Below are 24,042 nucleotides of genomic sequence, written 5' to 3'. Positions count from 1 at the left end.
GAACACAGCCATGTTCATTCATTCATTTATGTATTGTCTATAGCTGCTTACACACTACAACAGCCTGGTTGAACAGATGCAACAGAGATCATGTGGCCCATGGTCTAAAATACTTACTGTCAGGCCCTTTATTGAAAGAGTTTGCCAATTCCTGCTTTAGATGATTACATCAATGAATGTAACAAATTTATTGAAGAATGAAAAAAATAGAATCAAACAAGAGCCAATCAGAAGGCTACCCAGTGGTCTAGGTAAAAGAGATAAAGGAGGCCAAACCAAAAGCAGTGATGACAAACATGGTGGTATATTAAAGAGCTAGGTAGTAAAATTAACATGATGGAGAAATTTCAGTTCAACAGACGTATTGAGATTATAGTGAAATATGAAAATGTTCCTTTGCCCAAAAGTCATTGTTTGACAAAGTATTAAACTATTAAAATAAAACCATTTTACTCCCTTCAAAGTTGATACTCAAACCTCTGCCGGTGGCCTGCCAGGGATGCCTAAATCCATGACTATTAGCCTCTCTGAGTTTTGCCAACATTTATTTTCAGCCATCATATTTAAGTCCAAACTTGATCCTCAGCAGGAATTTCTCCTGCCTTGCCTTAAAGACATCTAGAATGTGTCTCCCACTTCCTTTTACACAAGCAGCAAGGCATCCTCAGGTGGCTTTGTTGGCGCCCTATTTATTTCAGACTTGAAAAAAAAACTTTTTCTCAGTTTCAAAACTTATGCTCATTGCCACAGATACTTGATATTTGTGGAAAATTGGAACTGCATAAATACTAACTTATACCATCATTCATGCACATGCTTCTCTTGTATAAATAATAACCAAGTCATCACATAGATATTTTTAATCAGTCTGAGCTCAATCTATAAAGTCCCATTTTAAGGTCTCCTAATAGATGGCTAGACCAAAACAAAACACACGGCTTTCCCCTGCCATTGCAGCTCTGATGTTTTATCTATGCTCCTGTGACTTCAAAATTAAAACAGAGCTGTATTTCAAACCCAGGTTAGATGGTATATATGGTATTGCAGATCACTCATTCATTCATCCATTTAACAAATATTTATTGCATGCCTATTACTTTCTAGTAGGGATGTCAAACACTGGGAATGTCAGACAAATAAGGGCTTTTTCCCCTGAAGAGTGTGAAAAAAGTTTCCAAAGTGAAGTAAGTATTGCTAAGAGAGTCATTCAAAATAGGGTCTGGAGGATATTGAGGAAGCCAGGCCTATCTGTAGCTCCTTTTTCAATTTTTTTTTTCTTTTTAAAGATTTTTATTTATTTATTCATGAAAGACACAGCAAGAGAGAGAGGCAGAGACACAGGCAGAGGGAGAAGCAAGCTCCATGCAGGGAGTCCAATGTGGGACTCGATCCTGGATCCCCAGATCATGCCCTGGGCCAAAGGCAGACGCTCAACCACTGAGCCACCCAGGTTTCCATCCTTTGTCAATTTTTGAAACACTGGATGCTTGACTTTTGCCAATTACAACTTGTCAATTGCACTTCAACAACTTTTTGGCAGACATCTTCCTACTTGGGACTGATTGAGAGATAATGTAACACCTGTTGGCTAAACAGCCAATCACGTATTAGCCAGTTTAACTCTGTCAGCATCAATCATAATTCCTGCAAAACAAGTGATGTAACCTTGTGAGTTTTGCCTTTATAAGCCTGCACTCCCTCACTTGGAATTCAGAGCACACTTACAGTTCTGGCCCACCTTGTGTCTCCCAGATTGCATTCCCTAAAGACCCCAAATAACGCTTCTGATTGTTTTACAGCCTCTTCTTGGTGGACGGGAGCATGTGGTTTAGTGAGAGATCCAGTCAACAGGCTGTCATAAAACATTGTAATGAACACTGAACTGTCTGGAGTGGGGCAATGGATACATGGAAAAGAAGTACGGAGCCCAGATCGGGGGAGATGGGGGTGGCTTCCTATTGGAAGTGACGTTTAACTGAGGCTGAAGTCTGAGTAAGAGTTATTCAAGAGACAAGAGAAAATTTCAGGTACATTTGACAAATAGGGCATTTATTTTGGGTCCACTTTAAATTTGTAAAATGAAAGGCATGTGGACAGCCTGGGAAGAGACAGTGGAAGAACGAATGGCCCCTTTGAATCATAGTTGTAGTCAGGGGCTACCAAAGGTGGGCCACTCTTCAAACTTCTTCCCCCCATTATGGTCTGAAAAGGCACTGCTCTTGGAGATGTGTTCAGGGATAGCGGTTGTTCCTCTGTCCCCAACCCCACTCTTTGTTTCCAGATACACCACTGTTTGAGTAACAAAGAAATTGCATGTGCCTGAAAATCAAAGTATGAGGAGGGGGGTATGGTGAGTCAAGCAATGACAAGGAGGCACAGTGCCTGATACTACTGGGATTTCTGTATCTTGGCCTTGCCCTGCCTTGACACCAATGCACTTAACTGGGCAGGCGGTCTCTGAGGCATCCATTCCTGGTCATGGCCTGGTCGACAGTAACCAACTGTCACTGATACTTTGGAACATGAGTTAGTGCTACTTGGTGGGTGACATACACCCATATATGACCTCGACGTGCTGTCAGCTTTGACTTCTGGGGGTAGGATGCTTTCTCTGTAAAAAGCAACATGGCCAGAATCTGGCTTCTGGGATCTTCCCAAACAAGATGGAAAAACATGGAAGAGAATTCAAATCACTATTTTTTCTTTTTCTTTTAAATCACAAGACAGCATTAATCAGAAACTAACCTATTTCACCTAATTATATTTCCTACTTTGTATTCAACTTGAAAGGAAAAAAACCCCCACGTATCATTGTTACAAATATTATTGTGTTTGACCTGTTTTTCCCTTCTGACAACATTTAAATATTCTACTTCCCTTATTTCTACCTACAGTACAATGATTTGTATTGTTCCTGAGTGAGATATTTCTCAAAACAAGTGGAGGAAAAAACATATATTAAGAATTTCCTTACCAAGGATTTTAAAATAACAGAATGTTTACTGAAAATTGGTTCACATTTGCTGGCATCCTGGCAAGTTTAATTCAGAAACCAGCTACAGCATGGGAAATTGTATTGATGACTTTTCTTTGAACTTTCTCAGCAGCCGCCAATTAAATACCATTTTCACTTGATGGATAGGTGAGCTCAGACTTTAGTGAGTTGATGTGGAAAAAAACAGCTTCCTGCTCTTAATAGTTTGAGACAACCTGGATGTAAGTAATCAAAACAAATATTCATGCAAACTTTCAAGTGGCATCTTCATTTGACAGTGCCTAGACAACACACGTTGAAGAGGAGATACAGATGTAATTTTTCATACATCGGAGTAATTAGTCTGCTTTCAATTATACCCCCATTGAGTCACCAACTAGAAAGGGTGTTGGGGAGGTATGAGATGTTGTCAAGTCAGTAAATAGAAAATTTGGAGTTATTTTGTAATCCGATCGTATTGTAAAAATGAAAGGTTTGTTCTCATCTCTCGACAAAATAATAAATTCCCTTTTGCATTTGCCTCTTTCTTTTTTTTAAATTTATTTTTATTTTTTTTTGCATTTGCCTCTTTCTGTTCACAACACCAAATATTAGGGTTTGGGCCAATGCATGTCTCCCTAAAAATTAAAAAAAAAAAACTACTACAAAAATGCAATTAAAAATTTATGTCTATATAAGAATGCTGTGTTCTCGTTTTCAGTTAAGTATCTCATATTATGATTTGAAATAACTGGTCAGATTGCAGATTTTAGTAGACAGGTTGTATTGATCATTCTATTTATTGATATATGAAATTGATGCTCCCACAATTGAACGAGTCCAGATGAGAATAAAAATTATGATATCAACTTTGATATGAAAAGAAAAAAGTTACAGAAGTTATAGGTATGGTATCCATATATACCCACCTCCCCACTTCCCTTACCCACACACCCACAGTCATGGCACTGGAATTGCCATATTTTAAAATAACAAAATAAGTTTATATTTTGAGAAAAAAAGCCTCTGACATCAGGAAAAATCAGGATCATAAATTATTTTTAATACATATGTTTTCATTAATTTCAGGTACAGCTGACAAACAGGGCAGTTATTTTTGGTCCACTTTAAATTTGTAATTTTATGTATTATTTGTAAACAGTGTTTCTAAGAGGGTCTAAAAATTGTGGGAAAGATAAGCATTTGGTTGAAGTGTTTTTACAATGTTGTTTCCATAGCAAATGTCTTCTCCGTAGATTATAAGGCCTTCCAGTTGTATGAGAACTATCACGTATAGACACTTTGACACACATGTTCTCATTTAAGCCTCACAATAATGCTGCGAGACATTTAATTTTTCCTCCTTTTTGCAAAGGCAGAGGCTCAGTAGGATTAAGAACCTAGCCCAAGGCCAATACACACACTCAGAAAAGCGACAGAATCAATATACAAATCCATTTCTTACTCTACAGCTCTTTCACTAATGAAACCAAGTATCAGCCCCGCTAACCAAATTATCACTAATTCTTAATTAGCGGATGAGCTAATGAGGTTTTACTTTATTATTCATAATTTAGAGATGCAACTTTAAGACCCACGCAAAAACAGCATAGGACCACTGCAGTAAGGCGGTTTTCACCTGTTTTTATTTTTAGTTAAGAATTTTACATTAAGATTTGAACTATCTGGTTGGTTTGTAAGACATTTCAGGCCCTTGAAAGATTGTGGATGTGAAAACCTAAATCCACGGAACCTCCTTTCTAATGACTTCTTCCACATTCACCTCAACCACACGTTCTTCCTGTCATCAGGGAAGCATGACTCCGAACATGTCTAATTCAGGCATCTTGATCTTCGGTCACAACTTTCCAAACTTTCGTGTTTCTTGCTCAACTATTCCTGCTATGACCCCTTCACTGGGCGAGGCCCTGAAGTGAATGGTTCTCAGTAACATTCTTGCTAATCCTCTACAGTCTCCTGCTCCTCTGGAGCTTTGCTGTACCACCTGGAAAACACCAGCCCTGATGTCCCAACCATCTGCCTTTTCCATGTCGTCTCCATTTATCCGAATATCACTGGAGAAAGTCACTCAGCAGAGCTATGTGTGCCATTCCACGTCATGGTTATCGTCCCCAAACTGATTCTCAACCCCACCTGGAATTCTCTCTGGATCCATATGGTTTACCCTCTCAGCTTCTGGACTAGCTGGAACTAGTTCCCACTCTTCAGCAAATCAACATCCTCAATCAACGTCCTCCACTCATCCAATGTCTCCTGACATTACTTGAAGAGAAAATAAGATCTAGTAGCAAGAAACCCTTCTACCCACGTCTATCGAATATACAGATAGATCATCTGCACCCCTTTTCTTATTCTTTTCTTCAAGAAATGTTTATAGAATGCCGGCCACACTCCAGGTACTGTGCTAAACCCTAGAGCTATACCTATGGACAGGGCAAAGTCTGTCTGTCCCGGGAGTTACCTGACAGTGGGCACAAACCTATGATACCTTCAGAGACAGAAAAGTGCCATAAAGTGTAAGAGATAGGGTCAAGGATTAGGCTGTGATCGGAGATGGTAATAGAGGATGACAACATAAGATACAGTGTCAAGGGAAACTTCTCTGAGGAGGTGACATTTAAGATGCGATTGAAGAAGGACGAACTTACTACATATTCAGGAATAAAAAAAAAAATCCATGTGGCTTGAGCACAGTAAGCAATAAGCAAGGAGGAGAATGGTATGACACAGAGTCCCCACTCATCCTTCAGCTACAAGAGAGCGGATCTAATATAGTCTTTCCATTTGGGCTTTGCAACCCACACCCTCTGCCTTCCCAAGAACCCTCACTGCTGAGTTACCACATTTGTCTCCTGCATTCTCTCTCAAGCTGATCTTATCATTCAGCATTAAAACATGCTCAGGACACTAATATTTTACAACATATCTCCACTCTCTCCTCCAGATTCAGTCTATTCAAAGTTTAAAAAGAAGAGTTGTCTATACTTATCTCCTTTTTTCCCCTCTCACTCATTCCTCAGGATCCTTCCAGTATATTTTCATCCCAGTCCTTGATGGAAATAATTTTCTCTAAAGTCAGAAGTGACCACCATTTCACTTGATCTCCCAACTACATTTGATTCTGTTGACTTTTGTCTTCTCTGAAATATTTTCCTCCCTTTTCCTAAGGACTCCCTTGGTTTCTCTTTTACCGACTGGCAAGCAGCTCAATGTCAGTAATCTTTACAGACAGGTCTCCTCCACCCTTCCATTATTAGTGGTTTTCAAACTTGAGCATGCATCAGAAACATCTGAAGACGTGTTTTGGGGCATGTTGCTGAGCACCACCTCCAGAGTTTTTGATTCAGGATGTCTGTTTGCATTTCCAATAGATTCGTAGGTGATTCCGATACTGCTGCTCTGGGGATCACATTTTGAGAGCCACCATATTAAATACTACAATTTCCCTAGACTTAGTCATAGCCATATTCTTTTTTTACTGTCTGCTCTTTCTATTGATGATTTCATGCGCACCCATGATTTCAATTACCAGTGTCCTATCAATGACACACAAACTTACATACCCAAATAATCCAATAAGAGTCACAAATAGGACTTTTTGATGCTCAAAAGCCACTTATGAGCATCAGTTATCCTCAAACTCAATGTATTTGTAATAAACTTGTAGTGACCTTGTAATAAACCAGCTATTTTTCCAGGGTTCTCTATTCAAGGAAATTATACCTTATCTACCCTATTAGGGAGATCAGAGTCTAGGATTCATCTTCAACACCTCCTTCTCATTTCCTACTACCCATATTTAAAATTTAATTTCTATTTCACTTCCTAAATATCTTTCCATGAATTGTTCATGGCTCTCCACGTCCTTCATTATCATCCTTGTCCAAACAGCCATCCTCTTTCTTGAGCCACTGTCTACTTGACTACTTCTTGACTTCTTCCATCCCATTCTTCACACTTTATCCAGAGTGATCACTTAAAAGGCTCATGACAGCTGTCCATGTAAATTCCAATGGTTTCCCATTGCTTTACAGGGTAAAAAAAGTTCCTGTGGCCTGCATGGTCTAGTGTCTGCCTATGTGTCTCTACTTCATTTCGCATCTTGCTCTTTGCCCTCTGCCCACCAAATGTTCCTTCTCTCTTCATTTCTTGAAAGCATTGTGTCCCTTCAGGCCACAGGCTCTTGGCACATGCTTTCCCTTGAAACAAGAGCTCTTTTGAATTTCTCTCCTCTTAGAATTCCTGGTCATCCCTCATATTCCCTGTATACCCTCCATGGCCAAGGTCAGTGTCTTCTGTTAGATGCTTTTATACCACCGGGTACCTTTACTTCAAAGCAACTGCACAGTTTGTAAATATACATTTATGTGAATGTTTCATGAAATCTGTCTCCCTTTAGGTTTAAACTCCTTGAGGTCAGGGCCAGAGTCTGTATTTTCTCACCAAGACAGCTCCAGGGCCTAACCAAAGTGATAGGAAGAAGGCCTGCAATAAATATATGTTAAATGAATAAATAAAGGAGACTGACTGTTTACTTTTTAAATAAGGAGTTTATCCCTTTTTTCCTCCAGGCCTCTGTTCTGAGCCTTGGGGGCCCTTCTTCAGCATCAGAATTTCATTAGCTGGGATCTGCATCTTGGTTATTGTTATGCAAAAGCTACTAAGTGTATATCCCTGAAGGCGGTATTTTGCTTAGAGTCTCCTAGGAAATGGAGTGTGTGCACACAGGCTGTGGATATTTAATATGAACTGACCTCCTATTGTGTTGCTCCGAAAACTTGTGATTTGCTACCACTCTAATTTTCTTACTAATATTGTATCATGACTTCCGAATCCTCAGTGGGTTTAGAGCAGCTGGTAGGGAATATAAGAAGCAAAATTTGATTGTGCATGGAAAATTGGCCTGCATATGAGACAAAGAGCTTTGGTTTCCTTATTCCATTTACCGTACTACAATTATCAGAAATCTCAACCTCCTTGAGTTGCAAAAAACTGCAGCAGCTTTAATTAATGCTTTTGCCACTGTTGCTATTGATTATTGCAAATGTCTGTATGTCTCTCCAAATGTTGTCTTCTGAGGGTTCTGGGTACTTCAAAGGACCTCCACTGTTGCTGCCGCAAGACAGCTCATTAAAGTTCGTATAATAAGTGACCCCTCTTGCTCTTACTTCTTCAGGCTTAACACCACTAGGACCCATGCTGGGTTCAGATCCCATCCCTGTTCTTCGTCTGAAGAATCTGTGCTTTTCTACAATTTAGCTTTGTGTTTCTAGTGATCAATTCAAATTTCTTTTGCAACCACATTGTTTAGGTGACACTTGGTGTAAGCTTCTGGAATGTGTTATACTCAGGCTGCCATTTTAAGATTTGCTAAGCCACATCATCAACTATACACAATAACTCAGTGAGGTTTAGGCTCTAGGTTTTGAAAAGTAAAATTTTTGCTTCATCTCTCCACTCTTTGGTGATTTCTCTCTCTACTCTCTCTCTCTCTTTTTTTCTTACATTCTTGCTGACATGTTTAGGAAGAATATATCAGAATAAATGCATTATTTAAATTTCCAGGTTGTCTATAGCAACCCTTGCTCAGTCTAATTAGGACCAATAGGTTGTAAAATGCCTAAAGCAAATCCATTAACACTTAACTGCTTCTCTGGATCTCTACAGCACTGACTGACTGCAGATTTGGTGCCTCGCATTGGATGGGGACTAATGATTTGATAATGCATTCATTGTGTCAGATGTCAGGTGTACAATAGGACTGTGAGAAACACACAAAAGAAAAGAAGCAGCAACATTTGCTAATAGTGTCTTCCTCCCTCCTCTCCCCAGGGTAGTGCCACTGGCAAAGCAGGCTCCAGTTCACAGAGGTGGTGGAGGAGAAGAGACCTGTAGGATCAAGGGCATCTGGGCAATGATTTGTCTACACTGCAGTCTTAACAGCTCTCGTCCATCTGCCTGATGTGTGAATAGAGATGTGGGTCCGCGTAAGCTCTTGGTTTACCAGCTGCACCCTCACCTCTGCCTGGCAAGGTGGTCAGAGGTCCGGGGGAAGGAAAGAAGTGACTACATTTGCTCTGTTCGCCAAGATCGGGTAAGGTGCTTCCCCCACTGATCAGGTAAGGTGCTCCCCCCGCTGATCAGGTAAGGTGCTCCCCCCGCTGATCAGGTAAGGGGCTCCCCCACTGTGCTATATGGCAAAGCAGATGACACTTAGAATGATTAATAATGAATATGGGAACCGGTTAGATGGGGTGGTGCTGCTCCTCACAGGAACTGATGCAGAGTCAGGTGTTCTAGGACCAAAGAATGGTCCAGCTGTTCGAAGCAAAGGTCTCTCTCTCCCTCTCGAATTCGGGCATCATGCTCTGCTGCTCAATCTTAACACCTTTACAGTAGAAACAGCAATGAATAACAATTATGGGCGACAACTAACGATACGGCTAAATTTTAGAAAACATAATGGAATTTTCCTATTAGGCAAACACATTTTGTGCTCTTTAAGAAAGGAAGCTGGATGTTTATTGTGAGGATTCTATTTTCCAGTCTTTCGCAAACCCTCACTTTGGAATTGCCTTCAGGACCCAGGACCCAGGACACGTTCTTCGGACTACTGTGCAGACTGGCAATGCTTCAGGACTTCGGGTCTATCGGCTCTGAGAAAGTCCACAACAGGCATTCCGAGCTGAGTCCGGTGATTAGAAGGAGATGACCCAAAGGGGTGAGGTGCCCCGGGCTCCAGAGTGAGGGGTGGCCCTGGGGGACAGGAGCGATGGCTTTCCTCTGCGGCCCCTCTGCTCACCCCCCAGCCCCCAGCACACCTGCTAGAGCCACAAACACCCACTGGTGTTCGCAATTATCTAATAACACTAGATGGCTTGCTTGTTGGAATTGCACAGTGTTCCCCAACTTTATCTCAATCTCCACCCTACTCCTCCCGACTCGCAGATTTTGAATCCAGAACTTGATTCCACCTCTGCTTTTTTTTGAACTGCAAGGTAGCAATGACTTCTCCAATGTCTGAACTATTCCTTTTCAAAACAAGCCTCTAACTTAAAATTTTCCTCTTACCTTTGGATGCAGTGTGTTTGCTGACAGAGGATTCCCCACCTTGCCTTGCTCCACCCGGAAACCGAAATCCTAACGTGGGCCACGCGGTCCACATGCTGACAATTCTACTGTCGTGAGCACACTTTCAAAAGCTGTATTTCAGAGCTATTTTAGCTAGTGTTGTCACTATTGGAATAAGTATTTAATAAGCGCACAACCTTCCAAGATGACTACTTTGAAGGTAACACTCCCTTCAATGTGTACATTCTTTTTTTTTATAATTTTCTTTTTTTTACAAAGATTTTATTTATTTATTCATGAAAGACAGAGAGAGAGACAGAGAGAGAGGCAGAGACACAGGCAGAAGGAGAAGCAGGCTCCACGCAGAGAGCCTGACGTGGGACTCGATCCTGGGACTCCAAGATCACGCCCTGGGCCAAAGGCAGGCGCTAAACCACTGAGCAACCCAGGGACTCCCCAATGTGTACATTCTGACATGAATGCTTTTTTTCTCCAACTTTTTTGTATGGAAGATTTCAAGTGTTTCTGCTCAACTTTGAAAACCAACAGCTTTCTCCTGTTTTTCTTCTCAACTTTCTTCCAAATCTTTTTCTGGAGTATTTTAAAGCAAATCCCAAACACCACGTCATTTCTTCTAGAAATACATCAATATTTACCTCTAATAGATAAGGATTTTTTAAAAAATCACTATTTTATTAGTACATCCAACAAAATTAATACAATTTTTAATATTGGCTGTATTCTAATCTATGTTTAATTTTCCCTGTATCTCAGAAGTGTCCTTTCAGACCTGGTTGATTGACTCAGAATCCAAATGAGATTCACCTATTCTTACCTATTAAAATTATTATTAAAAATACCTATTTTTAATCTTAATAGGTATTTTTGCTTTAAGTGATAACATATATATACTTACAGGCTTTACTGTTATAAATTTATCTTCTATAGCTAAATTATAAGAAGATGTTTTTCTTTGTTTATATATAAATAAGAATCTTAGGGTTATCTCCAGTAATGACTAAAGAAAGGAATTGAGTTCACCAACTGTCTAAACCGTCCGGCGTATGAGGCAGTGGCCCTGATTGTGATGGCCTTAAGCCATCCCTTCTTGGCCTTTGATTTTGATTCCATAAAAATGATAGCTCATCATTTCTATAATAAATTTAGGGCTTATAGATATTGTTTATATCACTCTATCTCAGATTTTCCAATATGAGCTCGCAAAAAGGAGAGTTTATTTCAATGATAGATAGCTCTTCATTATGTTATTTTTTTACTCCTTTAGTGCCACATAAATCTGTTAATTCTTAATATAGAACATATTGCAGAAAATGAACATTTCAAAAAAAAGTGGTAAGCATTCTCCAAAATTCAAATAACAATGTCCATTAATTCATAAAATAAAAGCACAATAAAATCCTAACTTCCTGCCATTAGCTCTATACAAAAGATACACATTTATGCTGTTTTATGATATCTCCAATTTGCATAGCCCTACCTGGATTTTTATGTTAAATCCATTTTTTTCATTTTGTGCAGTTTCTTCTTAGTAGCATAAATAAATATGAAAATAGATATAGAATAAGAATGTGCTGTAAAAGTTTATAATTAGAAAAAGCTAAGTTGAAAGATAATTAAAAGATAATCCTGGTTTAAAAATCAGCACTCATTGAACTTCATATTTCAGTGCATTAATAGTATTACTTTATGTCATGATTTGAAATTCATTATTGAATCATTGTAAACTGGTATATAAAATATACAAATGCAGCCCAAGAAATAACAGGTTAATAGTCTTGTTTCAGATGGAACTAATTCTATGTTCAAGTATGCTCCTGGCAGGGGGTGGGGGAAGACTGAAGAATCTAATTGAACATTTGGAATAGCAAAAGAGAAAATTAATGTATTTAGGAATAGACTGACGCAAATAACATTCCATTACATTAGCGTTTGTTTGTGCAGCAAACAGTCTCCAATTGAGCTCCTGTGCCTTAGCTTTTTAAGGTAAACATCTTCTTTTGCCTTAAAAGAGATTTGAACCTGGCTTGAAACAGCATTGCAATCCAGCAACTGCTATTAAAAGACCCAATTCTATACCTCACATTCCTGTGCATCCTTCACTGATGTCAATATTAAAGTCTTAGATAGAAAAATCCCCTACCCTTATTCTTTTTAACTGAGAAAATATAGCATTTAAATCCCTGCTCTAGTAACTACATATACATACGCAAGCCCCTGAGCACAAAAAATAAAGGCAGTTACGATTTAGGGTGCAGTAGGGCCAGTAATGTTTACAAAAGTAGCCACCCAATATTCTACAGGTTTCTTCTTTTCACATTATAAACTGGTAAGTCATTTCACTAAAAAGCTGTAACAATCACTTTCCTGGACCAAAACCCATCCTTTGGTGATAATGGAAGCAATTCAACAGAGGAATGCATATTAATAAATATTTAATATCTGGACTTAAAATCCCTGCCCAAGATCTGAAAGGCATAAAATTATAAAGAATAACAATTTGAGGATCTCTTTAGTGACAGTCAATATTCCTTTCCTAAAAATGCTTAGAAAGAATTCAATTTACTTACTTTCTTGGTAAGTCCTGCTGAAAATTCTGCCCCCCTAAAAAAAAAAAAAAATAGTGGCAGTCAATTTGTGTTTTATTGCATATGGGAGATTGATTTTTACAGGAATCTCAGGAGAACTCCCTTTGTAAATTCCCCGACCCCAAATCCTGCATAGTGTGAATAATGATCTGTAAGATTGCTTTGTGAGTGGGTCTCTGTAGTATAGGCTTTCCTAAAAGAAGGCCATAATGATAGGCTCTGTATTGTCCACGGAGAATTAATTCTGGAGATTATTATTTTTTATTTTTATTTTTTAAAGGTTTTAAAACCTTTACTCATGAGAGACAGAGACAGAGAGAAAGAGAGGCAGAGACCCAGACAGAGGGAGAAGCAGACTCCATGTGGGGAGCCCAACGTGGGACTTGATCCTAGATCTCCAGGATCATGCCCTGGGCTGAAGGCAGTGCTAAACCACTGAGCCACCCAGGGATCCCCTATTCTGGAGATTATTTAGCACAGCTGGGCAGCTGTGGCTTCTCCACCTGAGCAGGTTACAAGGCTATAACAGAAACAGCAGCAACAGAGACTAGGACTGAAGAACAAGAAAAACGAGTGGCCTTCTTTTTCTAAGCATGTACCTCACCTCAATGCTTCCCGACAGTAAATACAGTTTATTCTTATAAATTCTGTTGTTTAGAAGCTATAGTCTAATTGAAATGATTGCAGAATCACTTGACAAAAGAGAGTAAGCCACACTGTGTCCAATAGCACACAGTGTTCTCATTAATCCAGTTATTTATTAGACTTTAAGCATTTGAAATGTAACATTGAAATTTTACAACTTTTTAATCTCCCCAAAATTATACAGGTTAAAAGATATTTAGGAAAGACTATGTATATTGCTTAGAGGACACAATAAAGATAAAAGCAATTGAAGGATTTATAACACTATATTTAGTTTTTGTTTTTGTTTGAGAAAATCCATAAAGACTAGAAAACGTTAGTCCCCACAATTCCACAAAATAAAAAATAACCTCTTTAGCAACCAGACAGGAATAGCAATGCAAATTAATCCTATTTTCTACTATAGTTTGTCTAAAGTATGACCTTTTTTCCTACTGTACTAAGATTTGTTGTTTTAGTTCTCATAATATGCAGAAGAGGGCCTTAAACATGGAAGGTGCATAAAAATAACGCTTGTATTCGTAGTAACATTGTTCAGTCAAGAGAACACTTTCTCAGAATGACCTAAAACTTCACCTCCCATCCAAGTTCTCAACCACATATGCCTTCCTGGCGAAGAACAAAGAAAAATAAATTGATGTTATCCCAGCCCTACTTCCACTGTTCATATCTCAGCCTACTGCCCCACCGTGGGGATCAGGGAGGAGGGCTGGGGGGTGGCTGGGAGCCGTGCTTCTCTCCCCACCTCCCTGCAGATTCCTGCTGCTTCCACCGATACCCTTTTGACTGGAATGGACCTGCAGGGCTTGGCAGAGGGCAACCCAAAGAAGGGACCCTGCTGGGCAGCTGGGAGAGTGGCATGGAGGCAGGGGCCGAATTCTCAGCAGCAGACACTCTGTACAGTTTTTTCAATCCCTGTTTTTGAATAAATATTCTCAGAGACCAAAACAAAAACAAAAACAAAAACAAAAAACCTCTACTTCCACTGTTCATATCCTCTGGATGAGTGGCTATTTTAAAGTTAACATGGACTATTTGTAATTACCATCAAATATTAAAATTTTTTCTTAAAGTTATTCTGGCAACAACAATACTAGGTACACAAGTACCATTTTCCCAATCCCATAAAACTTAAGTTAAAATATAATTCAGTGGAAAAAATATATATATAATTCAGTAGAATGTTGATAACCAACAACCACCCACAAGAGGAAATTTTCATTGCAGAATCATGAAGCCATGTTTGAGCAGGCTTTGGTTTTATCGTTCAATGAAGCAAAACTCACAAAAGATGACTAGGATATCCTAAGGAAAACTCCTTTCAGTCAAAGACCATTTATCTTTCAGTTGGTAACACTTCTTTCCTTCTGCTGACAGATGGCTAGGCTTGCAGGCCTTCCTGGTGGGCTGGCACTAGCCGTGTCCAACATTTAAAAAGAGACAATATTATTTTGTCTGTAAAGACTCAGACCAGAATACTTACTGCATTCCCATATATAATTTAGGAATAAAAAATGCGTACAGAAATATATAGGAACTGACTATTCCTATGCGTGTACTATAAAAGCTGTATTCTTAGAGATGGCATTCTAGGGTGCGGGCAAAGCCAATGTTTCTTGCTGTTCCACTTAAACGCTCAAGGAGCTCAGATATAGGCAGGTTCTATAAATATATCTTAACATGACAATGCACAGAACAAGCGAGGCAGAGAAGGGTGTTGACTATGAACCACATTATCACACTGTTCGAATTTACCTCCTAAATTCCTGAATAAAATTCTTAATTCTCTGTGTCTATGTGAAAGCAATACACTTCCATCAGGATCAAGATGTGGTCTTTACATTTATGGGAGTGACTTTGCTTTCAAATTCTGCTCAAGGAAACACAAATTGAATGCCTATTTAGGAGAAAGGAGTAAGGTGTAATATATGATGTCACACAAGACATAATTCCTCACAAATGTTCCATGTAATAATTATATATGAAGATAAAAGTGCCATTTTGATAAAAGTCAAAACCCTGTGGGCGCCTGGGTGGCTCAGTGATTGAGTGCCTGCCTTTGGCTCAGGGTGTGATCCTGGGGTCCTGGGATCAAGTCCCACATCAGACTCCCTATAGGGAGCCTGCTTCTCCCTCTGCCTATGTCTCTGTCTCTCTTATGAATAAATAAGTAAAAATCTTTTAAACAAAACAAAACCCTGCTAGTTCAATGAAGATAAAGTCCCTTTAACAAGTTGAGTTATTTTCAGCTGGTGCCTTCTTCAATTAAGGCAGCTTGTTAAATTAGTTTTAATGTAAAGCCTCTGAATTCCAGCTTAAAATAATGTCTACTAAACCATCCTTGGCACACATGGCACCACCAGCCCACTAGATGATGTGAAAGTATGGAACGAGACAAAAACAAGTCCTGATAATCACTCAGGGAAATTTATTCACTGTAAGGCCAATGAAACCACACTGAGAGATCTAATTAGTGACTTATTCCTGTTACACCAGCAGAAAAAGGCAGGGCTGCCTCCTTACAAGTAGGCAAATGACACCTTTCCATCTTTTGTCATTCCCCTGGTTCAGAAACAATAGTTTATACCAAGCAGAAAATCAAGCAACTATCTCTCTACCATATGGGTGGTCAGGAAATCAAAATGTCATTGTCCTTGTTCTCACTGTCTACATGTCCTATCTCATATTGAGCTGGAAATTGTTCATGCCAAAATACAGAGCAGAATATTATGGACAGAAGTCAGATATGGAGATAGTTCAAATAATAACTCAATATCTAGTAACCAAGAATGATAATAAAGCAGTTAGGAACTAAAATCATTTTAACTTAGTGTTTGTAAGCACAATAAATTTTATTAGAAAACTGAATATAAATATCAGTGGTAGTACTTTAATAAAAATATGTGTTATTAAAAAGTAATTTTATATGTATAATTTGGGTTTTAAAGTCTAGATTATATAAACAGAGAAGTGAGAACAATTGCGTAGGCCCCCGAAACTTGGAAACATCTTGACACCTCTCTTGACTCATACCCCACTCATATTTAATCCATCTGCTATTGGTCTTACATACCTCCAGAATATACCCAGGCCCTGACCACTAGCCACCTCCTCCACCAAGGCACCTTCCTCTCACACCTGGATTATTGCAACAGGCCTGTTAACCCATCTCATCATATCCTGTTTTGTCCCATTTTGTAATCTCTTCTCAACACTGTAGTCAGTGTGGTCCTTTTAAAAATGTAAGTCAGATGTTATCAGTTGCCTTTTCCATATTTTCAAATTGTTTCCCATCACACTCAGGGTAGAAGTCAAAGTTCCCCAGATGCCTGGGTGGCTCAGTGGTTGAATGTCTGTCTTTGGCTCAGGGCGTGATCCTGGAGTCCCAGGATCGAGTCCCACATCGGGCTCCCTGCAGGGAGCCTGTTTCTCCCTCTGCCTGTGTCTCTCATAAATAAATAAATAAAATCTTTTTTATAAAAAAGTCCCCCTATGGCTCTATGACTCTATAAAAGTTGGCCCCTACTGACTCTTCGACATCCCCTATTACTGTTCCCCACACTCACCCTATGCCTTGAACATGCCAGGGGCCCTCCAGCATCAATACCCTTGTATATGATGTACTCTTACCTGGACCCCACCTACCCTTGATATCCAAATGGCTCCCTCCATAGGCATGGAACATGGCTATAAGGCTCTTCACATAATCCCTATGAATGGCAATCATAAAAGTGAAGCAGTGTATGGCCTGCACAACTGCACACAGTGTTTCTACTCACTCTCTCATTTCCTTTAGGTCTCTGCTCAAGGCATCCTTGATCATCCTACTTAAAAATATAACACTTCTCCAGAAATGTCCATCCCCTTTTTCCACCTTCTTTTTTCCCATAGCATTTATCACTATTGAATAAACTACAATATTTTATTCAATGTAAGACATAAATATCCTATCCAAGAAAGCAGTCAATTGGACATGATATATCACTAGTTGCAAAAGGCATCCTGATTTCAAAGATGCTAAATTGTGAAAAAAAAAAAAGTACTTCTTTGACTCAATGAAATATAGTCATTTACTTACTCACTTATTGTTTATTATCCATCTCTCCCCACTAGAATTAAGTTCCAAAATGATAGGGATTTTTATTCTTATTTTTCACAACTTAAACAGTGCCTACGGAATCATCATAGGTGTTCAAGAGGTATTTTTTTATTGAATGAATGAAAGCTGGTAAAGGTGGGGTTAAGTTCCTCATTTTACATAAAAAAATATAAAAAAGATACCTTACTTTTGACATTTATAATTGGTTATAAATATGGGTTGAATATTTTGGGGGGTAAAGTACTATGCAATTCAAGATTTATTTTTTTTTCAATTTTATTTATTTATTCATGAGAGACACACAGAGAGAGGCAGAAACATTGGCAGAGAGAGAAGCAGGGTCCATGCAGGGAGCCCAATGTGGGACTGATCCCGGGACTCCAGGATCATGCCCTGGGCTGAAGGCAGGCGCTTAACCACTAAGCCACTGAGGCATCCCAGCAATTCAAGATTTAAAAATCAAACAGTACAATATTAATAAAGAAAGATATAAAAATCATGAACCTTAACAGACTGCACAGTATGGTCCCAAACACACATAAACACACGCATACACACACACACACACACACACACACACACCAGAAACTAGTTGCAAAACAAGGAGAAAGACAAAAATATAATTTTTGTGGGAGACTTTAACATATCTTTTTCTGTCTTTGATGAATTCAAAAAGAGAGAAAATAACATATGGAGGAATAATACAATTAATTATATAGTTAGTTATGTAAAAATCTTTATTTCTTACAGAAGAATATTTCTAAAAAATGTTCCTATTCTTGTCTTGGTCACAAAATATAGTCTAAATACATACTAGTTTAAATCACAAAAATCATAACACAAAATAAGTAACAAGGAAATAGCAAAAAGAAAAAACAGAAAGCATGAAATCTATCAGTTATAACTATGTGTAAGTAATTTAACTTCTATACTAAATAAAGATTCAAAACACTCCCTTTTCCATAATTGGTGGATGATAATTCCTTTTTTTCCCTTTAATAAAAGTAGGTATTATGATCCCTTTTTCTTTTTAAATCTTTCATAACATAAACTATGTTTTAATTATTTTTTTCTTTAGCTACTTGAAAGGTCTGCATCACATTTTAATTCCACTAGTTGTTAACTTAAAGATATAAGACATATGCTAAGTGAAGATCCAATATATGCCAACAAAAGAAATCCAAAACAGAATGTGTGGGAAAGCTTACAAGTAAAAGTATGGGAATAATTAATAAGAAAAACAAAGAACAATAACAAAACAAAAACAAAACAAAATAATGAAAAGCAGGATAAAAAAATAAAGTTTTAATGTCAGAATACAGCAAAACAATGGAATTTTTAAAAAAGTCTAGGAGTTGATTCTTGGGTCAAAATAACGAAACAAATAAATCTCTGTCAAGTACAAATTTAGAAGGAGAAAACAAATCAACAGTGAGAAATAGAAGGGAATTAGAAAGTCCCAAATACCAGGTTGCTGGAAAGCAGAGTGGTAATATGGCCTGATGCTAAAACTATGGCTGAGGGGATCCCTGGGTGGCTCAGTGGTTTAGTGCCTGCCTTTGGCCCAGGGCATGATCCTGGAGTCTCGGGATCGAGTCTCATGTCAGGCTCCCTGCATAAAGCCTGCTTCTCCCTCTGCCTGTGTCTCTGCTTTTCTCTCTCTCTCTCTCTCTCATGAATAAATACATAAAATCTTAAAAAAAAAAAAAAAAAAAAAAAGAACAAAAAACACCCCCAAAAAACTATGGCTGATCTTGGAGTCCCTCCTGATCTTGAAACCAGCTTGCTAAGGAAGCAAGCAAGGCCTTGGGCACTAGCCAAGAGGGACTTGCATTTGGGACCAATGCACAAAGGTGGGAAGGCTTTATCCTCAAGGAAACAAGATACAAACCAAGACTTTCTACTACTGGCAAAAGAAGGCAAGAAAATGTATGAATCCCGTCCTGAGCTCTGAATAGGAGTATAACATGGCTGTCAAATAATTAATAACTATAGGCCTGCCTTCATGTGAGTTTAGCATTTGATTTTATAGTACATGTACAGTCCCAGGAACCCCAAATCAACAAAACTTAAAATAGTCCCAGATTGGAAAATGGCTGAGCTACCTAAAAGAAGAAAATAATCTTGCAGAAAGAATGCCTCACTCACAAGATTCCCATATATAAAGCCCCACTAATCATGACTTCACAATCCCAACTTACAAAACACGTGAGAAAACAAGAGTCCCATGAACACAGGTCAATAGAGACAATAATAGCACAATATGGAGAAACAGACTGTCAAAAAATTCAGATATCAGAATCAGTGGACACAAACTATAAAATAATTATGTTAAAAATACATGAGAAATAAAAGATGGAACGAGAACTATGAGAAAGGAACAAAAGATCATTTTCTAACATTATGACAGACAAAATACAGCGAATGATCCATTAATTGAAAGAATTAAAATGCTGTATACCATATAAAGAAAATATTTTTAGCACATCATTGCACTATCACAAAAGCAAAGAATCTGCAGGTCCTTCAAATGCACTGAAAATTGAAATCCTAAAAGGAAAAATGACACCAAAGCTGGCTATTGCCCTAAGGATTTCTGCTGCCTCCCTGGAGATCTTGAGGTTTCATTTAAATGTCTACACGAGACCCTTGTACAAGAGAAAACAAAAGTTGGAGTGTTGGGCCCACCTTAATTAGGAACCTAATAAAGGTTCTTAAACCGCAACACCAACCCCCTCAAGGCTACCCCTTCGGTATAATAATGAATTAGAAATAAACCCATCACATAGAAGGGGAAATCCAGGACGTTTCCCTAATTCAACCTTTGCATTTGGTGGAGGAGGAAAAAAATCCTCTCCTAAAAATGTGTATCCATAAGCCAATATACATGCAGATTTTGTTGCAAATTCATACTACTTATATGATTGAAAAAAAATACCTAAATGGAAAAATGAAAGTGGTTCTGGGTTAACAAAATCCTCCAAGTTACTGGCAAAAGGAAGTAAGAATCCTCCTTGAGGATCTTACCTTCAACATGGGTTTCAAAAAATTCCTAAAGATGAAGACCTAGGAATAATGCAGTTTACATTGAAATGTCATAAAATACATTTTAAAAAAGTAAAAGTACCATGAATGAAAGCAAGTAGAAATAACAGTTGCCAAAAACAAACCCACAGAGATCAGACATTGACAATGTTCGAATATAGAAAATATTATAATTAACATATGTAAAGAATTTAATGAGAAGCTTCAATATATGAGCAAAGAATGACCAAAAAGAACCTAACAGCACCTCTGCAAGTAAAATATACAATAGTTGAAATAAAAATACTCAATGTTGGGATCCCTGGGTGGCGCAGCGGTTTGGCGCCTGCCTTTGGCCCAGGGCGCGATCCTGGAGACCCGGGATCGAATCCCACATCGGGCTCCCGGTGCATGGAGCCTGCTTCTCCCTCTGCCTGTGTCTCTGCCTCTCTCTCTCTCTGTGACTATCATAAATAAATAAAATTCAAAAAAAAATACTGTTGATTAAACAATACATTAACAGCATGTAGCCAGGAAAGATAAAGAGACAAGAACTATGATGAGAAGTGAAAACATATAAAGTCTAGAAAGAGATGGTCACATGTACATCTATTTAGAGTTACAAAAGGGGAAAATAGAAACAATGGGAGAGAGGATCTCTTTAAAGAGATAATGCCTTGGAATTTCCAGAATTACTGGAAAAACACAAAGCCTCAGTTCAAAGAAACCCAATATCTTCCAAGTAGGATAAATAAAAAGAAATCTACATCTAGACCCACCACAGGAGAACACCAACTTAAAGGAGAGCTTAAAAGCATCCAGAGGATAATAAACACAGGTGATTGGGTGAATGTACATTTGCCAAAGGCAACCGCACAAGCCAGAAGACAGTAGAACAATATATCAACTTAGAAATAGCAACGTAAATAAATATCAACTCAGTGTTCTACACCCAGAGAGACTATCTTTGGGTGTCTTTTGTTGTTGTTTAAGATTTTATTTATTTATTGGAGAGAGAACGAGAGCTAGAGAGATTACAGAGGGAGACAGAGAAGCAGACTCGCCACTGAGCAGAGAGCCTGATGTGAGGCTCAATCTCAGGACCTGAGATCAGGACCAGAACTGAAGGCAGTCGCTTAACTAACTGAACCACCCAGGCACCCCAAGAAACTATCTTTGAGTTAGGTAAGTGAAATAGACATTTTTAGACAAAACAGAGAGTTTATCACCTAAAGATCTTCAGGAAGGGAAATTCTAAGTTTTATATATATATATCAGAGATGAAAATCACATTGATTGGAACAGTGCTATCAATAGAAGCATATATATAATCCTATATTTTCTAGTAGCCACATTATGATAATTAAAAACAGGTGAAATTAATTTTAATAATAGTTTATTTAGCCAACTGTATTAAAATTATCATTTTAACATGTAATCAATATAAAAAATTACTGATAAGATAGTTTACATTTATTTTTTCATAAGTCTTTGAAATCCAGTGTGTGTATTTTATACTTATAACACATTGAAGCTGCAATGCTAACATTTAAAGTAAAATGTAGTCCTATGAAAATAAGACGTTTATATTTAACAGAAAACTATTTTCTACTCCTTTTTAAAATTTTTATTTTTTAAAAGATTTTATTTATTTATTTGACAGAGGAGAGAGCATAAGCAGAGGCAGACAGATGAAGAGGGAGAAGCAGACTCCTCACTGAGCAGGGAGCCCGATGCAGGGCTTGATCCCAGGACCCTGGAATCATGAACTGAGCCAAAGTCAGATGCCCAACTTGACTGAACCACCCAGGTGCCCCTCAACTCCTTTTTTTTTTTTAATTTAAATGCAAATTAACTAAACTTGAAACAACATTGAATTTCTCCCTCTTACTACATTTCAAGTGTTTGATAGCCGTATGTGACTAATGGCTACCACACTGGCAATGAAGATTTGGAGGCTTTGTGATTTACAGTGGAATAGTGGGGAGATATCTTGATGAATAAGAAAATTTATTTAAGCATTGCTTTATAAAACAGCAACAGTCATCGTCATCTTCATTGCCATTATCATAATCATCATTATTTTTTTTAAGATTCTATTTATTTATTCATGAGAGACACTGAGAGAGAGAGAGAGAGAGAGAGAGAGAGGCAGAGACACAGGCAGAGGGAGAAGCAGGCTCCATGCAGGGAGCCTGATGTGGGACTTGATCCTGGGTCTCCAGGATCACACCCTGGGGCAAAGGCGGCACTAAACCGCTGAGCTACCTGGGCTGCCCCATAATCATCATTATTATGGAAGATTTATAAGCAGCTAAGAACTAAATAATGGGGAAAATAGCCTATAAAGGCAGAAGGCAATTAAAATGATGGTATTTTTAAAATACATTTTTGAGAGAAAGGTGAAATCTTTTAGACTTTGTAAAATTAAATATGTATGTTAAAATATATAGGGTAGGGTGATACAAGCAAATATAGCAGAGTAGGGATCTCCAGGAACCATCTCTCCCCTGAAACACTAAAAGTCTGGCAAAACATGCCATGTAAAAGAATGATGTTGGATCTTTGCCTTATACTATGTACAAAAACTAACTCAAGATGGGTTAAAGATCAAAATTTAAGGTCGACCACAATAAAACTCTTAGAAGAGAATAGGAAAATCTTTTTCTTCTTCTTTTTTAATCTTCTTGACTAGTAATTTTTTGGCAATGGTTTCTTAAATATGACACCAGAAGTACAGGCAATGAAAGAAAAATAGATAAACTGGATTTCATAAAAATAAAAAACTTTAATGCATCAAAGGACACTATAAAGAAAGTGAAAATTCAGACAATTCAGAGACTGGGAGAAAATATTTGCAAATCATATATCTGATAAGGGTCTAGTATCAAGAGTTTATAAAGAACTCTCACAAATCGACAGCAAGAAGACGATCCCAATTCAAAAATGGAAATTTCTCCAACACAGATATCCAAATAGCCAAGGACATGAAAAGATTCTAAATGGCATTAGTCATTAAGGACATGCAAATGGAAAGTACACTGTGAGACTGCTTGCAGTATGTGATAGGAGAAATCCACTGGGATGGCCATTTAAAAAAAAAAAAAAGAAGGGGTGCCTGGGTAGCTCAGTCAGTTAAGCGGCCAACTCTTGGTAGAAACTTAGATGATGATCTCATCACTTGTGGGAGAGAGTTGGGCTCCACACTCAGCGAGGAGGCTGCTTGAAGAGTCCCTCCTTATGCTCCTCCCCCTACTCACACGTGCTCTCTCTCAAATAAATCTTTACAAAATAGGAAAAGGAAGATGAAGATAGCAAGTTTGTACAAGGCTGTGGAAAATCTGGAATCCTTGCACATTGCTAGTAAAAATGTAAAATGACAGTGTTGTGGAAATCAACTTGGTGCTTCCTCAAAAAGTTAAGCATGGAATTACCACAGGATCCAGTAATTTCCCTCATAGGTATATACCCCAAAGAATTAAATATAGGTGTTCAAACAAAAACTTGCACAAGAATGTTTATAGTAGTTCTATTTCCAACATAGCCAAAAGGTAAAAACATCTCAAATGTCTATTGCCAGATAAATGAATAAACAAAATGTG

General features: G+C 38.2%; 1 protein-coding gene across 1 annotated transcript in view; it reads right to left on the bottom strand.

Annotated features, from left to right (window-relative positions):
• The window catches only part of NAV3 (neuron navigator 3), a 1,006,607-nt gene that overhangs the window by 847,410 nt on the left and 135,155 nt on the right, over positions 1–24,042 (bottom strand). The window contains exons 4-5 of the mRNA XM_077845591.1: positions 16,963–17,027; positions 12,655–12,688 (exon numbers count right to left, since the gene is read on the bottom strand). The gene's annotated coding sequence lies outside the window, so the exon portion shown is untranslated. The remainder of the gene's footprint in view (positions 1–12,654; positions 12,689–16,962; positions 17,028–24,042) is intronic.

This window comes from Canis aureus, chromosome 13 (assembly GCF_053574225.1).
Source record: "Canis aureus isolate CA01 chromosome 13, VMU_Caureus_v.1.0, whole genome shotgun sequence".
NCBI classification, from domain to species: domain Eukaryota; kingdom Metazoa; phylum Chordata; class Mammalia; order Carnivora; family Canidae; genus Canis; species Canis aureus.
This window is presented reverse-complemented; position numbering and strand designations above follow the sequence as displayed.